General features: G+C 37.6%; 1 long non-coding RNA gene across 1 annotated transcript in view; it reads right to left on the reverse strand.

Annotated features, from left to right (window-relative positions):
- Positions 1-13,405, reverse strand: part of LOC139761237 (uncharacterized) — a 581,791-nt gene extending 568,386 nt beyond the window's left edge. Inside the window, exon 1 of the long non-coding RNA XR_011715485.1 lies at positions 13,270-13,405. This is a non-coding gene — a long non-coding RNA (uncharacterized lncRNA). The remainder of the gene's footprint in view (positions 1-13,269) is intronic.
- Positions 13,406-18,438: the final 5,033 nt, after the last annotated feature.

Genomic DNA, 18,438 nt, shown 5'->3' on the forward strand with positions numbered 1-18,438 from the left:
CTAACCCTAGTAACATTTCTTTTAGTCACATTTACTTTTTATTTATCCTTTCACCCTCTTAAACTCAAAAACCAGTTTCTTCTTTTATCTTATTATCTTACAGCGTTATCTTATAGTCTTAGGTCATTAAGGCAAGTTTAAAAAACTTTCAGTCATCTTTTATGCATAACTTGATATTCCAGTTTTGCTATATAAGGATTTGTTTCAACAGCCTCCCGACCAAAGCTGGCGTTTGGGAGAAAGGTTATATAGAGGTTGGTCGTGCCTAGTTAGAATCAACAGAAACAACATTCTGGTTAAAGGAAACTAAAGGGGTGAAATGCGTGTATGACGACTTATGGGTTTCGGAGGTAATAAAGAGGTCAAGTGTGTTGGAAGAGTGGTCTTGACGGTCTAGAACTTGGTGAGGGTATTTACCTAATTGTTCCAGTTAGAGCCTAATCAATCATTTTTGTGAACACTGAACTCCCCTGCGTAAAGGATATCAGCATATGGGTGTGAGTGAGCAGACCTTCTTGGGAAGATATAAAATATTCGGGGATTCGTGCATAGTTTTACGAATTGGTCGGGGTTGGAGGTATAAATGATACAGAAACCCAAGATAATCAAGGGTAGAGAACTTTTGAGCAAAATGACATCAAAATTAGGGACTCAAGAGCCACAAGGCAAGGAACAGATGATTTTGTACCACAACGGATCAATCTCCACCGTTGGAACGGATATAATGATACAGATTATAGCTGGAGATCCGTTAGCTCAGAGAAGAGTGACCTTTAGCAGTTAGATATCTGAGAGAGAGAAAACAAAGTTTAGGGTAGGAGGTAAACAGGTAGTGGTCAATAATGTTGCAGAAACAGATAGAAAAAGAGCCAGGCCTAAGAACTGTGGCCGTGGAAGTGGGGTGGATCCCTGTCGCATGATGATGGCAAGTGGTCCCAGAGATCCTCTCAACCCTTCTCACTCGGTGGTGCCGCTCCGAATCGGTACCGCAGAATGATCTGTGTGTTGTACTGCCATAAAGTTTGAAATATTGAAAGGTAGAAAAAAAGATATATAGATATGTGTGTGAGTTATGTGTCTTTAAGTGTCGTGCATGACAAGAAGAGGATATAGGATTAGGACTGAATATCAGCAACTCAAATGTGGTTGAGGTAAGGGTAAAAAAGACAGCTTTCTGTGACTGAAATCGTAAGTAAGTAACAGACGCCACAGTGCTGGTTCACTGCGTCCTCACCACTATCCCGACTGAAACGAAGGCAGGAGTATCTCCCTTGACAGTGATTGCCTGCTACACACTATTACTACAGAATAGCAACAGTAGGTGCCACCAGTTCACCTGAATTATACGCGTTTGTGAAGGTCTTGGATCCCCCAAGTGTGGTGTGTCCTCTATTGTCCAAGCGTGTGGGGATGTTGCATGCTTGCCGGGGTGAAGGTCCTAGAATCTCTAGGTATGCACTGTGTCTAGATCATCTGCGTGTCTGGTGCTGTCTGGTGTTCCTTAATCCTCAGGTAATGGGGAACTGGGACCCTCTATACTCATTCTTTTCTTTTTTTTTTTTTTGTTTAGGCGAAGATGCACATGACATGTTGGTGATGATTGGCTAAACGCAGTATGTCCGAATAACATTGTTGTATTGCAAGTAATTACCGGACAATATGACTCGAAACTTATATACTAATTCAAATCTCTCCCTCAGATGTATGTTTTGTCAATTGATAATGCTAACGAATAAAGAAATTATGAAGTAATGATTTGGAAAGTCTACATTAACTAACCACAGTCACCCAAGTCAACGATCTATGCTTGTTTTCTGATATAAGCTACTTCATTTGTAACTTTTCGTATATTTCAAAGTAAATTAGGACAAATTGTACTAAACATATCAAGAAGCATGTAATTATCAGTTTTTTTTCTAAGAGCAGAATATACTCAAAACATGGAATTAATGAAACTCTTTTTGTGAAACGTTCCGGGGAAGGTAAAAAGAACAGCCACGGTCACTAGGCGTTTTATGTCTCTATAATATTTTGCTTGATGTTTTTCGTCTATCTCCATTCCTCACATATTTGATCTATTATGTGTATTTGATTTTGTTTATGACGGCTGTAGATCTCAAGCAGTTCAACTTTTGTAATAGAAGGATCGTGATCAATATCAGTTTCCTCTAACCACTGAATTAATTGGTACTTTTTTGTAGCCGATTGTTGGAACTTTGATATTTTAGAGTGATATGGAGCATTATCCTTAATGATAAGTGACTGGAAGTGTGTTCCCTTTAGGTGATTTTCTTTTTTTTTTTTCCTTCCCGTAACGTTTCACAAGCAGTGTTTCATTCATTCTATTTTTTGAGTAGATTCTGGTTTTCAAATCTTTTTTGTTTCTTCATATGTTTAGCGCAGTTTTCCCAACTTATGTTAGAATATGTGAAAATTTACAAATGAAGTAACGTGCATCCGAGAACAAGCTTGGACCGCTGACTTGGGAGGTTATTGTTATCTAGTCTACACTTACCAACACATTACTTCATAATCCTTTTACTCGTTAGCATTATTAATTGATTTATCATGTATCTGAGGGAGAAATTGAGGTGAGTAAATAAGATTCTATTCAAGATATCTGATAAACATTTGAAATACAGCTATGTTACTTGGACATGTTTCATTTAGCCAATCATCACCAACGTATCAAGTGCATCTTCGCTTAGATAAAACATATAAGCTAAGTATAGGTGTTTTAGGGGTCCTCCATGTATCCTGGCATGTATCCTGGACCTTCTATGTGTTTATGTAATCTTGATCCTCCAGGTGTGTGGGGTTGTTTATCCTCCATGTTTGGGAGGTTCTGGATCCTCCAAGTGTGTGGGATTCATGGACACTTCTGGTATATGGAGGCCCTAGAACCGCTAGATGTGTTGGGATTCTGGATCTCCAGGCATGAATGGGTCTAAGACGATCTATTTGTTGCGTGGGTCCTAGATCTTCCAGGTGTGGAGATCATCGTCCCTACAGGTGTTTAGAAGCACAAGGTCCTCCAGGTGTGTATAGGATCTATGTCATTTACATGTGTTTTCTCATCACCCAGGTGTTTGGGATTCCTTTATGATACAGGTGTGTGAAAGCTCTGGATTCTCCAGGTGCACTGGAGTTCCACATCATCCATATGTGCTGGATGTTATATCCTGAAGATGCTTGGAATTGTTGATCCTCCATGTGAGGAGGTTCACGATTCTCAAAGTGTGTGGTGGCCCTCGATTCTATACATGTATCTTCAAGGTGTGTGCGAGTTCAGTATTCATAAGGAGTGTGGGGTTTTGGATCTCTAGGTGTGTGGTAGCATTGGATTATCCAGATATGTGGAAGCCTGAATTCTCCAGGTGTATGGGAACCCTGAGTTCTCCAGGTGTGTGGTGGTTCTGTGTCCTCCAGGTGTGTAGGATTCCTGGATGGTCTAGATGTTAGATACTCATGATTGTATTTCCTCATCGCAGGTCTTGGGTAATAAACAGCTGAGACATTGTTTTATGGATTTTATTATTTTGTTTTTGTTATTGTTTATTATTTGTTATTTGTTTATTATTTTGTTTTTGTTATTCTTTCACCCCTATCCCTGGGGATAGGGGTGAAAGAATACTTCCCACGTATTCCTCGCGTGTAGTAGAAAGCGACTAGAGGGGACGGGAGCGGGGGGGCCAGAAATCCTCCCCTCCTTGTATTAAAAATATTTTTCACTATCTTTCCACCTCCATTTTGGTCTCCCACTTCTCCTCGTTCCCTCTACTTCTGACACATATATCCTCTTGGTCAATCTTTCCTCACTCATTCTCTCCATGTGACCAAACCATTTCAAAACACCCTCTTCTGCTCTCTCAACCACACTTTTTTTATTTGCACACATCTCTCTTACCCTATTATCACTTACTCGATCAAACTACCTAACACCACATATTGTCCTCAAATATCTCATTTCCAACACATCCACCCTTCTTCGCACGATTCTATCCATAGCCCACGCATCGCAACCATAAAACATTTTTGGAACCACTCTTACTTCAAACATACCCATTTTTGCTTTCCGAGATAATGTTCTCGACTTCCACACACTCTTCAAGACTCCCAGGATTTTCGCCCCCTCCACCACCGTATGATTCACTTCCGCTTCCATGGTTCCATCCGCTGCCAAATCCACTCCCAGACATCTAAAATAATTCACTTCCTCAAGTTTTTCTCCATTCAAACTTACCTCCCAATTTACTTGACCCTCAACCTTACGTTAACTAATAACAGAAGAAGGAGTCACGCGGGGAGTGCTCATCCTCCTCGAAGGCTCAGAGTGAGGTGCCTAAATGTGTGTGGATGTAACCAAGATGTGAAAAAAGGAGAGATAGGTAGTATGTTTGAGGAAAGGAATCTGGATGTTTTGGCTCTGAGTGAAACGAAGCTCAAGGGTAAAGGGGAAGAGTGGTTTGGGAATGTCTGGGGAGTAAAGTCAGGGGTTAGTGAGAGGACAAGAGCAAGGGAAGGAGTAGCAAAACTCCTGAAACAGGAGTTGTGAGAGTATGTGATAGAATGTAAGAAAGTAAATTCTCGATCAATATGGGTAAAACTGAAAGTTGATGGAGAGAGGTGGGTGATTATTGGTGCATATGCACCTGGGCATGAGAAGAAAGATCATGAGAGGCAAGTGTTTTGGGAGCAGCTGAATGAGTGTGTTAGTGGTTTTGATGCACGAGACCGGGTTATAGTGATGGGTGATTTGAATGCAAAGGTGAGTAATGTGGCAGTTGAGGGAATAATTGGTATACATGGGGTGTCCAGTGTTGTAAATGGAAATGGTGAAGAGCTTGTAGATTTATGTGCGGAAAAAGGACTGATGATTAGGAATACCTGGTTTAAAAAGCGAGATATACATAAGTATACTTATGTAAGTAGGAGAGATGGCCAGAGAGCGTTATTGGATTACGTGTTAATTGACAGGCGTGCGAAAGAGAGACTTTTGGATGTTAGTGTGCTGAGAGGTGCAACTGGAGGGATGTCTGATCATTATCTTGTGGAGGCTAAGGTGAAGATTTGTATGGGTTTTCAGAAAAGAAGAGTGAATGTTGGGGTGAAGAGGGTGGTGAGAGTAAGTGAGCTTGGGAAGGAGACTTGTGTGAGGAAGTACCAGGAGAGACTGAGTACAGAATGGAAAAAGGTGAGAACAATGGAAGTAAGGGGAGTGGGGGAGGAATGGGATGTATTTAGGAAATCAGTGATGGATTGCGCAAAAGATGCTTGTGGCATGAGAAGAGTGGGAGGTGGGTTGATTAGAAAGGGTAGTGAGTGGTGGGATGAAGAAGTAAGAGTATTAGTGAAAGAGAAGAGAGAGGCATTTGGACGATTTTTGCAGGGAAAAAATGCAATTGAGTGGGAGATGTATAAAAGAAAGAGACAGGAGGTCAAGAGAAAGGCGCAAGAGGTGAAAAAAAGGGCAAATGAGAGTTGGGGTGAGAGAGTATCATTAAATTTTAGGAAGAATAAAAAGATGTTCTGGAAGGAGGTAAATAAAGTGCGTAAGACAAGGGAGCAAATGGGAACTTCAGTGAAGGGCGCAAATGGGGAGGTGATAACAAGTAGTGGTGATGTGAGAAGGATATGGAGTGAGTATTTTGAAGGTTTGTTGAATGTGTTTGATGATAGAGTGGCAGATATAGGGTGTTTTGGTCGAGGTGGTGTGCAAAGTGAGAGGGTTAGGGAAAATGATTTGGTAAACAGAGAAGAGGTAGTGAAAGCTTTGCGGAAGATGAAAGCCGGCAAGGCAGCAGGTTTGGATGGTATTGCAGTGGAATCTATTAAAAAAGGGGGTGACTGTATTGTTGACTGGTTGGTAAGGTTATTTAATGTATGTATGACTCATGGTGAGGTGCCTGAGGATTGGCGGAATGCGTGCATAGTGCCATTGTGCAAAGGCAAAGGGGATAAGAGTGAGTGCTCAGATTACAGAGGTATAAGTTTGTTGAGTATTCCTGGTAAATTATATGGGATGGTATTGATTGAGAGGGTGAAGGCATGTACAGAGCATCAGATTGGGGAAGAGCAGTGTGGTTTCAGAAGTGGTAGAGGATGTGTGGATCAGGTGTTTTCTTTGAAGAATGTATGTGAGAAATACTTAGAAAAGCAAATGGATTTGTATGTAGCATTTATGGATCTGGAGAAGGCATATGATAGAGTTGATAGAGATGTTCTGTGGAAGGTATTAAGAATATATGGTGTGGGAGGAAAGCTGTTAGAAGCAGTGAAAAGTTTTTATCGAGGATGTAAGGCATGTGTACGTGTAGGAAGAGAGGAAAGTGATTGGTTTTCAGTGAATGTAGGTTTGCGGCAGGGGTGTGTGATGTCTCCATGGTTGTTTAATTTGTTTATGGATGGGGTTGTTAGGGAGGTAAATGCAAGAGTTTTGGAAAGAGGGGCAAGTATGAAGTCTGTTGGGGATGAGAGAGCTTGGGAAGTGAGTCAGTTGTTGTTCGCTGATGATACAGCGCTGGTAGCTGATTCATGTGAGAAACTGCAGAAGCTGGTGACTGAGTTTGGTAAAGTGTGTGGAAGAAGAAAGTTAAGAGTAAATGTGAATAAGAGCAAGGTTATTAGGTACAGTATGGTTGAGGGTCAAGTCAATTGGGAGGTGAGTTTGAATGGAGAAAAACTGGAGGAAGTGAAGTGTTTTACATATCTGGGAGTGGATCTGGCAGCGGATGGAACCATGGAAGCGGAACTGGATCATAGGGTGGGGGAGGGGGCGAAAATTTTGGGGGCCTTGAAGAATGTGTGGAAGTCGAGAACATTATCTCGGAAAGCAAAAATGGGTATGTTTGAAGGAATAGTGGTTCCAACAATGTTGTATGGTTGCGAGGCGTGGGCTATGGATAGAGTTGTGCGCAGGAGGATGGATGTGCTGGAAATGAGATGTTTGAGGACAATGTGTGGTGTGAGGTGGTTTGATCGAGTGAGTAACGTAAGGGTAAGAGAGATGTGTGGAAATAAAAAGAGCGTGGTTGAGAGAGCAGAAGAGGGTGTTTTGAAGTGGTTTGGGCACATGGAGAGAATGAGTGAGGAAAGATTGACCAAGTGGATATATGTGTCGGAGGTGGAGGGAACGAGGAGAAGAGGGAGACCAAATTGGAGGTGGAAAGATGTAGTGAAAAAGATTTTGTGTGATCGGGGCCTGAACATGCAGGAGGGTGAAAGGAGGGCAAGGAATAGAGTGAATTGGAGCGATGTGGTATACCGGGGTTGACGTGCTGTCAGTGGATTGAATCAAGGCATGTGAAGCGTCTGGGGTAAACCATGGAAAGCTGTGTAGGTATGTATATTTGCGTGTGTGGACGTATGTATATACATGTGTATGGGGGGGGTTGGGCCATTTCTTTCATCTGTTTCCTTGCGCTACCTCGCAAACGCGGGAGACAGCGACAAAGTATAATAAAAAAACAAAAAAATTATTTTGTTTGACCTCTTCAGTTCCTCAGGAGGTCAGGCTGCAACTCCTACAAGCCGACCCACTAAGAAATTCAACAGATTGTTCCCGACGTCAGTCAGGAAGTCCTGTATGTTGAACTTGCTAGTCAGCTGGTCAGGTTAGGCCAGATACCCTTCAGCAGATGAGACGTTGAAATCTGTTTCCTCATACTTCAGTAGCACAATAGGCTGGTTGTCTCCATCCCTCTCAAAAAGTCTGTAGGACATATCTTGGTTAATCAGATATCTACTGTTTCAGTTACGTTCATTACTAAGGGCTGCTGACAAGTAATATATTTAGAGATTGTCGACACGTACAGTGATAAGAAAAGAAACTCTTAACATCTGTCCTGTTCAGGGATTGTTGATATGTGTCATGTTCATAGAATGTTGTCGTATACCATGTCAAAAGACTGTACATATGTATCATTTTTAGGGAATGTTGACATGTGTCATGTTCAAAGAGTGTTGCCATATATTATGGTAAAGGACCCGAGACATGTGTTATGTTCAGAGACTGTTGAGATTTGTTATGTTCAGACACTGTTGACATGTATCATGCTTTGAGATTGTTGACATATATCATTTAAGACACTGTTGACAATTGTCAAGTTCGGACACTGCTGACAGTTGTCATGTTCGGACATTGTTGACATGTACAGAAACATTCAATAAAAGTAGATTACCTCAGTAGTTCTTATTACACACACACACACACACACACACACACACACACACACACACACAGACACACACACACACACATTTACACACACACATACACACACACATTTACACACACACATACATGTACAGACACACAGACACACACACACACACACACACACATTTACACACACACATACATACACAGACACACAGACACACACACACACACACACACACACAAACACACACACACACACACACATTTACACACACACATACATGCACAGACACACAGACACAAACACACACACACACACACACACACACACACACACACACACACACACACACACACACGCATGCTCACACACACACACACACACACACACACACACACACACACACACACACACACACACACACACACACACGAACATACACACACACACACACACACACACACAACACACGCACACACACACACACACACACACACACACACACACACACACACACACACACACACACACATACACACACACATACTTTTTACATACATTTCAATGATAAGAGTTGTAACAGAGAAATGACAAAATATTATGGTGATAATAATAATAGCAATAATGATAATAATAATAATAATAATAATAATAATAATAATAATAATAATAATAATAATAATAATAATAGTAATTATGATAATAATAATAGCAATGATGATGATAATAATAATATCAATAGAAATAATAATAATAATAATAATAATAATAATAATAATAATAATAATAATAATAATAATACAAATATTGATAATGATAATAATAATGATAATAATAATGATAATGATAATAATAATAATAATAATAATAATAATAATAATAATAATAATAATAATGATAATAATAATAATAATAATAATAATATAATAATAATGATAATAATAATCATAAAAACAGTAATAGAAATAGTAATGATAATAATAATAATAATAATAATAATAATAATAATAATAATAATAATAATAATAATAATAATATTAATAATAATAATGATAATAATAATAATAATAATAATAATAATAATAACAACAATAACAATAATGATAATAATAATAATAATGATGATAAGAAGGATAATAAGAATAATAAGAATAATAAGAGAAGAGGTGGTAAAAGCTTTGCGGAACATTAAAGCCGGCAAGGCAGCGGGTTTGGATGGTATTGCAGTGGAATTTATTAAGAAAAGGGATGACTGTATTGTTGACTGGTTGGTAAGGTTATTTAATGTATGTATGATTCTTGGTGAGGTGCCTGAGGATTGGCGGAATGCCTGCATAGTGGCATTGTACAAAGGCAAAGGGGATAAGAGTGAGTGCTCAAATCACAGAGGTATAAGTTTGTTGAGTATTCCTGGGAAATTATTAGGGAGGGTATTGATTGAGAGGGTGAAGGCATGTACAGAGCATCAGATTGGGGAATAGCAGTGTGGTTTCAGAAGTGGTAGATGATGTGTGGATCAGGTGTTTGCTTTGAAGAATGTATGTGAGAAATACTTAGAAAAGTAAATGGATTTGTATGTAGCATTTATGGATCTGGAGAAGGCATATGATAGAGTTGATAGAGATGCTCTGTGGAAGGTATTAAGAGTATATGGCGTGGGAGGAAAGTTGTTAGAAGCAGTGAAAAGTTTTTATCGAGGATGTAAGGCATGTGTACGTGTAGGAAGAGAGGAAAGTGATTGGTTCTCAGTAAATGTAGGTTTGCCGCAGGGGTGTGTGATGTCTCCATGGTTGTTTAATTTGTTTATGGATAGGGTTATTAGGGAGGTCAATGCAAGAGTTTTGGAAAGAGGGGCAAGTATGCAGTCTGTTGTGGATGAGAGAGCTTGGGAAGTGAGTCAGTTGTTATTCGCTGATGATACAGCGCTGGTGGCTAATTCATGTGAGAAACTGCAGAAGCTGGTGACTGAGTTTGTTAAAGTGTTTGAAAGAAGAAAGTTGAGAGTAAATGTGAATAAGAGGAAGATTATTAGGTAACGTAAGGTTGAGGGTCAAGTAAATTGGGAGGTAAGTTTGAATGGAGAAAAACTTGAGGAAGTGAATTATTTTAGATATCTGGGAGTGGATTTGGCAGCGGATGGAACCATGGAAGCGGAAGTGAATCATACGGTGGTGGAGGGGGCGAAAATCCTGGGAGCCTTGAAGAGTGTGTGGAAGTCGAGAACATTATCTCGGAAAGCAAAAATGGGTATGTTTGAAGTAAGAGTGGTTCCAAAAATGTTTTATGGTTGCGATGCGTGGGCTATGGATAGAATCGTGCGAAGAAGGGTGGATGTGTTGGAAATGAGATATTTGAGGACAATATGTGGTGTTAGGTAGTTTGATCGAGTAAGTGATAATAGGGTAAGAGAGATGTGTGCAAATAAAAAAAGTGTGGTTGAGAGAGCAGAAGAGGGTGTTTTGAAATGGTTTGGTCACATGGAGAGAATGAGTGAGGAAAGATTGACCAAGAGGATATATGTGTCAGAAGTAGAGGGAACGAGGAGAAGTGGGAGACCAAAATGGAGGTGGAAAGATAGAGTGAAAAATATTTTGAGTTGTCGGGGACTGAACATGCAGGAGGGTGAATGCGGTGCAAGGAATAGATTGAATTGGAACGATGTGATATACCAGGGTCGACGAGCTGTCAATGGATTGAACCAGGGCATGTGAAGCGTCTGGGGTAATCCATGGAAATTTCTGTGGGACTGGATGTGGAGAGGGAGCTGTGGTTTCCATGCATTATTACATGACAGCTAGAGACTGAGTGTGAACGAATGGGGCCTTTGTTGTCTTTTCCTAGCGCTACCTCGCACACATGAGGGGGGAGGGGGTTGTTATTTTATGTGTGGCGAGGTGTCAATGGGAATGAATAAAAGCAGACAGTATGAATTATGTACATGTATATATGTATATGTCTGTTGTGGATATATATGTATGCCTAGAGATATATAAAAATGTATATTTGCTTGTGTGGACGTGTATATATATACATGTGTATGTGGTTGAGTTGGGCCATTCTTTCGTCTGTTTCATTGCGCAACCTCGTTAACGCGGGAGACAGCGACAAAGCAAAATAAATAGTACATATATATAAGATAATGATAATAATAATAGTAATGATAATAATAATAATAATGATAATAATAATAATAATAATAATAATAATAATAATAATAATAATGATAATGATAATAATAATAATAGTGATAATAATAATAATGATGATGATAATAATAATAATAATAATAATAATAATAATAATAATAATAATAATAATGATAATAATAATAATAATAATAATAATATAATAATAATTATAATTTTGATTATAGTAATAATGATGATATGATGACAATGATAATGATAATGATAATGATAATAATAATGATTATAATAATAATGATAAAAATAATACTACTACTAATAATGGTAATGATAATAATAGTAATGATAATTATAACAATAATGATAGTAATAATAATAACAATAATAATAATAATAATAATAATAATAATAATAATAATAATAATAATAATAATAATTATAATAATAATAATAATAATAATTATGATAATGATTATAATGATAGTAATACTAATAATACTAATGATAATAGTAGTAATGTTAGTAATGATAATAATAATGAAAATAACAATAATGATAATAATAATTATGATAATAATAATAATAATAATAATAATAGTAATAATAATGATAATAATGATAATAATAATTATAATAATAATAATAATAATAATAATAATAATAATAATAATAATAATAATAATGATAATAAAAATAATAATAATAATAATAATAATAATAATAATAATAATAATAATAATAATAATGATAATGATAATGATAATAATAATGAAAATAATGATGATAATAGTAATAATAATAATAATAATAATAATAATAATAATAATAATAATAATAATAATAATAATGATAATAATCATAATAATAATAATAATAATAATAATAATAATAATAATAATAATAATGATAATAATAATAATAATAATAGTAATAATAATAATGATAATAATAATAATAATAATAATAATAATAATAATAACAATAATAATAATAATAATAATAATAATAATAATAATAATAATAATAATTATAATAATAATAATAATAATAATGATAATAATAATAATAATAATGATAATATTAATAATAATAAAAATAGTAATAATAATAATAATAATAATAATAATAATAATAGTAACAATAATAATAATCTTAATAAGAATAATGTTAATGATAATAACAATAATAATAATAATAATAATAATAATAATAATAATAATAATAATAATAATAATAATAATAATAATATAATAATGATAATAATAATAATAATAATAATAATAATAATAATAATAATAATAATAATAATAATAATAATAATAATAATGATAATAATAATAATAATAATAATAATAATAATAATAATAATAATAATAATAATAAAAATGATAATAATGATAATAATGATAATAATTGTAACAATAATAATGACAATAATGATAATGATTATTAGGAAAATAGTGACAAGGATACTAATAATGAATAATAATCATCATCCCTGTAGACTGGGGAGAAAGCAAACTGCCCAAGTATTCCCTGCATGTCGTAGAAGGCGACCAAGAGGAGCGGAATCATGTGGCTGGAAATCCTCCCTTTCTCTATTACTCTCCTAAAGAAGGAACAGAGCAAGGAGCCTAGTGAGGAAGTTTCCCTCTAAGGCTCTGTCATCTGTTCTTGAAGTTACCTTGCTCAAGCGGGTATTAAGACGAACATATATAGAAAAAATATCAGCTAAAAGTGCGTCACAATATGTGTAAGCACATCTATTACCAGACAAAACTACTTACTAATTATGTCCCCAGCTGGATGTATTTGATTATGTTTGGAATCTCTTTACTTTTTTTATCCCTTATACTTGGAGAGAGAGACAGGCTTAATGATAGATATCTATGTTTTGTATTACGACTTGTTCATTGATTTCTCACCTTTACTAAATCAGAGAAATGAGAAAGATAACTTACCTGAATTGAATGTCAGAATATGTCGTATTATCAAGTATCAATGTTTGTTGAGGTGCAGTGAAGTTGTCTTCAATCTCAGTGAAGCTGTTGTTGTCTAATTGCCACCATACTCTAAGATGTGCATACTCGTCCTTTGACACCTAAAATACATGCTCTTCTTACTCTCTTGACTTGAATCATTTATACAATTAGAATCAACCTTCCTGTAATTTTGCTTTCTTCTGTACAATTACCTAAATTGTTTCCTTCTGTCCATTAGTTCAAACCAAGTACAAAATGACTCATTACATTGCATATTGTCTCCATCTTAGCAAATATATGTCGGGGGATACGTGTGTTGTTGTAGGAATACTCATAGAGTCATATAACTTAACTTTGTGTATCAACCTGATTGGTAATAATACTTTGCACCTCACTCATCCACTTATAAACACATTGTCCCAGACACTTTCTCTTTCTAAGGAGCATGTCCTAGATAATTCTGCTTTCTGAATACCATATTCCAGAATCTACTACTTTCTAAAGAGATTGTCACAGACTCTTTTACGTTCCCAAGAACTTGTCCCAGACATTCCACTTTCTAAAATCCTTGTCCATGATACTTCATCTTTCATAAAACCCTATTCAAGACGCTTCTACTTTTTGCACCGATTACCAAAAGAGAAATTCCACTTTCTATAGACTTTACAGGAAACACTTCTATTTTTACAAATCTCATCCCAAACACCTTTTACGTTCTAAGAACCTTCTCCCAAACGTCCACTTTTTCGAGACTTTTTCAAAAACGTTTCTACTTTCTAAAGACTTTATCCCAGACACCTGTTCTTTCGAAAGACCTTTATCCCAAACACTTGCACTGTTTAAGAGACTCATTCCAAACACATCTATGCTCTGTAAAACTTATATCAAGCAGTCCTAGAGTCTAGAGATTTCATCTCACAATTTTAGATATTCCACGTTTCTCGTCATTCGATGATTTGCTTTAAAACTTTAAAACATTGTAAGAAAATAAGCAAGCATTTGAAAAACATATATATATATATATATATATATATATATATATATATATATATATATATATATATATATATATATATATATATATATATATATATATTGAATTTTAGGGAGAATAAAAAGATGTTCTGGAAGGAGGTAAATAAAGTGCGTAAGACAAGGGAGCAAATGGGAACTTCAGTGAAGGGCGCAAATGGGGAGGTGATAACAAGTAGCGGTGATGTGAGAAGGAGATGGAGTGAGTATTTTGAAGGTTTGTTGAATGTGTTTGATGATAGAGTGGCAGATATAGGGTGTTTTGGTCGAGGTGGTGTGCAAAGTGCGAGGGTTAGGGAAAATGATTTGGTAAACAGAGAAGAGGTAGTAAAAGCTTTGCGGAAGATGAAAGCCGGCAAGGCAGCAGCTTTGGATGGTATTGAAGAGGAATTTATTAAAAAAGGGGGTGACTGTATTGTTGACTGGTTGGTAAGGTTATTTAATGTATGTATGACTTATGGTGAGGTGCCTGAGGATTGGCGGAATGCGTACATAGTGCCGTTGTACAAAGGCAAAGGGGATAAGAGTGAGTGCTCAAATTACAGAGGTATAAGTTTGTTGAGTATTCCTGGTAAATTATATGGGAGGGTATTGATTGAGAGGGTGAAGGCATGTACAGAGCATCAGATTGGGGAAGAGCAGTGTGGTTTCAGAAGTGGTAGAGGATGTGTGGATCAGGTGTTTGCTTTGAAAAATGTATGTGAGAAATACTTAGAAAAGCAAATGGATTTGTATGTAGCATTTATGGATTTGGAGAAGGCATATCATAGAGTTGATAGAGATGCTCTGTGGAAGGTATTAAGAATATATGGTGTGGGAGGCAATTTGTTAGAAGCAGTGAAAAGTTTTTATCGAGGATGTAAGGCATTTGTACGTGTAGGAAGAGAGGAAAGTGATTGGTTCTCAGTGAATGTAGGTTTGCGGCAGGGGTGTGTGATGTCTCCATGGTTGTTTAATTTGTTTATGGATGGGGTTGTTAGGGAGGTGAATGCAAGAGTTTTGGAAAGAGGGGCAAGTATGAAGTCTGTTGGGGATGAGAGAGCTTGGGAAGTGAGTCAGTTGTTGTTCGCTGATGATACAGCGCTGGAGGCTGATTCATGTGAGAAACTGCAGAAGCTGGTGACTGAGTTTAGTAAAGTGTGTGAAAGAAGAAAGTTAAGAGTCAATGTGAATAAGAGCAAGGTTATTAGGTACAGTAGGGTTGAGGGTCAAGTCAATTGGGAGGTGAGTTTGAATGGAGAGAAACTGGAGGAAGTGAAGTGTTTTAGATATCTGGGAGTGGATCTGGCAGCGGATGGAACCATGGAAGCGGAAGTGGATCATAGGGTGGGGGAGGGGGCGAAAATTCTGGGAGCCTTGAAGAATGTGTGGAAGTCGAGAACATTATCTCGGAAAGCAAAAATGGGTATGTTTGAAGGAATAGTGGTTCCAACAATGTTGTATGGTTGCGAGGCGTGGACTATGGATAGAGTTGTGCGCAGGAGGATGGATGTGCTGGAAATGAGATGTTTGAGGACAATGTGTGGTGTGAGGTGGTTTGATCGAGTAAGTAACGTAAGGGTAAGAGAGATGTGTGGAAATAAAAAGAGCGTGGTTGAGAGAGCAGAAGAGGGTGTTTTGAAATGGTTTGGTCACATGGAGAGAATGAGTGAGGAAAGATTGACCAAGAGGATATATGTGTCGGAGGTGGAGGGAACGAGGAGAAGAGGGAGACCAAATTGGAGGTGGAAAGATGGAGTGAGAAATATTTTATGTGATCGGGGCCTGAACATGCAGGAGGGTGAAAGGAGGGCAAGGAATAGAGTGAATTGGAGTGATGTTGTATACCGGGGTTGACGTGCTGTCAGTGGATTGAATCAAGGCATGTGAAGCGTCTGGGGTAAACCATGGAAAGCTGTGTAGGTATGTATATTTGCGTGTGTGTGGACGTATGTATATACATGTGTATGGGGTGAGTTGGGCCATTTCTTTCGTCTGTTTTCTTGCGCTACCTCGCAAACGCGGGAGACAGCGACAAAGCAAAAAAAAAAAAAGAAGAAAAAAAAAAAAAAAAAAAATATATATATATATATATATATATATATATATATATATATATATATATATATATATATATATATATATATATATATATATATATATATATATATATATATATATATATATATATATATATATATATATATATATATATATATATATATATATATATATATATATATAAGGAGGATTGGCAGAGAAGATGTGCGTGTCTGGGGTGGGGGGGGGCGAGGAGGGGTGGGAGACCGGATTGGGGGGGGAAAGATGGAGTGAGGGGGATTTTGAGTTGTCGGGGCCTGAACATGCAGGAGGGTGAGGGGCGTGCGGGGAGTGGAGTGAATTGGAGCGATGTGGTGTGCTGGGGTCGACGTGGTGTCGATGGGTTGAACCAGGGCGTGTGAGTTGTTTGGGGTGGACCATGGAGGGTTCTGTGTGGCCTGGATGTGGAGGGGGAGCTGTGGTTTCGGTGCATTGTTGCATGACAGCTGGAGACTGAGTGTGAACGAATGGGGCCTTTGTTGTCTTTTCCTAGCCCTACCTCACACACATGAGGGGGAAGGATGTTGTTGTTCCATGTGTGGCGGGGTGGCGATGGGAATGAATGGGGGCGGACAGTGTGAATTGTGTACATGGGTATATATGTGTGTGTCTGTGTGTGTATATGTATGTGTACGTTGAGATGTATAGGTGTGTATATGTGGTGTGTATGGACGTGTGTGTGTGTGCATGTGTGTGTGGGTGGGTTGGGCCATTCTTTCGTCTGTTTCCTTGCGCTGCCTCGCTGGCGCGGGGGACGGCGACGGGGCAAAGTGAATAAATAGATAAATATATATAGGGGAGAAAGAATACTTCCCACGTATTCCCTGCATGTCGTAGAAGGCGACTAAAAGGGAAGGGAGCGGGGGGCTGGAAATCCTCCCCTCTCATTTTTTTTTAAATTTTCCAAAAGAAGGAACAGAGAAGGGGGCCATATGAGGATATTCCCTCAAAGGCCCAGTCCTCTGTTCTTAACGCTACCTCGCTAATGCGGGAAATGGCGAATAGTATGAAAAAAAAAAATATATATATATATATATATATATATATATATATATATATATATATATATATCCCTGGGGATAGGGGAGAAAGAATACTTCCCACGCATTTCTCAAGTGTCGTAGTAGGCGACTAAAGGGGACGGGAGCGGGGTCCAGAGACCCTCCCCTCATTCTATTTTGACTTTCTAAAATGGGAAACAGAAGTCACGTTGGGAGTGCTCATCCTCCTCGAAGGCTCAGATTGGGGTGTCTAAATATGTGTCGATGTAACCAAGATGAGAAAAAAGGAGAGATAGGTAGTATGTTTGAGGAGAGGAACTTGGATGTTTTGGCTCTGAGTGAAACGAAGCTCAAGGGTAAAGGGGAAGAGTGGTTTGAGAATATCTTGTGAGTAGAGTCAGGGGTTTGTGAGAGGACAAGAGCAAGGGAAGGAGTAGCACTGCTCCTGAAACAGAAGTTTCAGAAAAGAAGAGAGAATGTTGGGGTGAGGAGAGTGGTGAGAGTAAGTGAGCTTGGGAAGGAGACTTGTGTGAGGAAGTACCAGGAGAGACTGAGTACAGAATGGAAAAAGGTGAGAACAAAGGAGGTAAGAGGAGAGTGGGAGGAATGGGATGTATTTAGAGAAGCAGTGATTACTTGCGCAAAAGATGCTTGTGGCATGAGATGCGTGAGAGATGGGTTGATTAGAAAGGGTAGCGAGTGGTGGGATGAAGAGGTAAGATTAATAGTGAAAGAGAAGAGAGAGACATTTGGACGATTTTTGCAGGGAAAAATGCAAATGAGTGGGAGATGTATAAAAGAAAGAGAAAAGAGATCAAGAGAAAGGTGCAAGAGGTGAAAAAGAGGGCAAATGAGAGTTAGGGTGAGAGAGTATCATTAAATTCTAGGGAGAATAAAAAGATGTTTTGGAAGGTGGTAAATAAAGTGCGTACGACAAGGGAATAAATGGGAACTTCAGTGAAGGGTGCTAATGGGGAGGTGATAAAAAGTAGTGGTGATGTGAGAAGGAGATGGAGTGAGTATTTTCAAGGTTTGT

The sequence above is a fragment of the Panulirus ornatus genome, chromosome 39, assembly GCF_036320965.1.
Source record: "Panulirus ornatus isolate Po-2019 chromosome 39, ASM3632096v1, whole genome shotgun sequence".
Taxonomy (NCBI): Eukaryota; Metazoa; Arthropoda; class Malacostraca; order Decapoda; family Palinuridae; genus Panulirus; species Panulirus ornatus.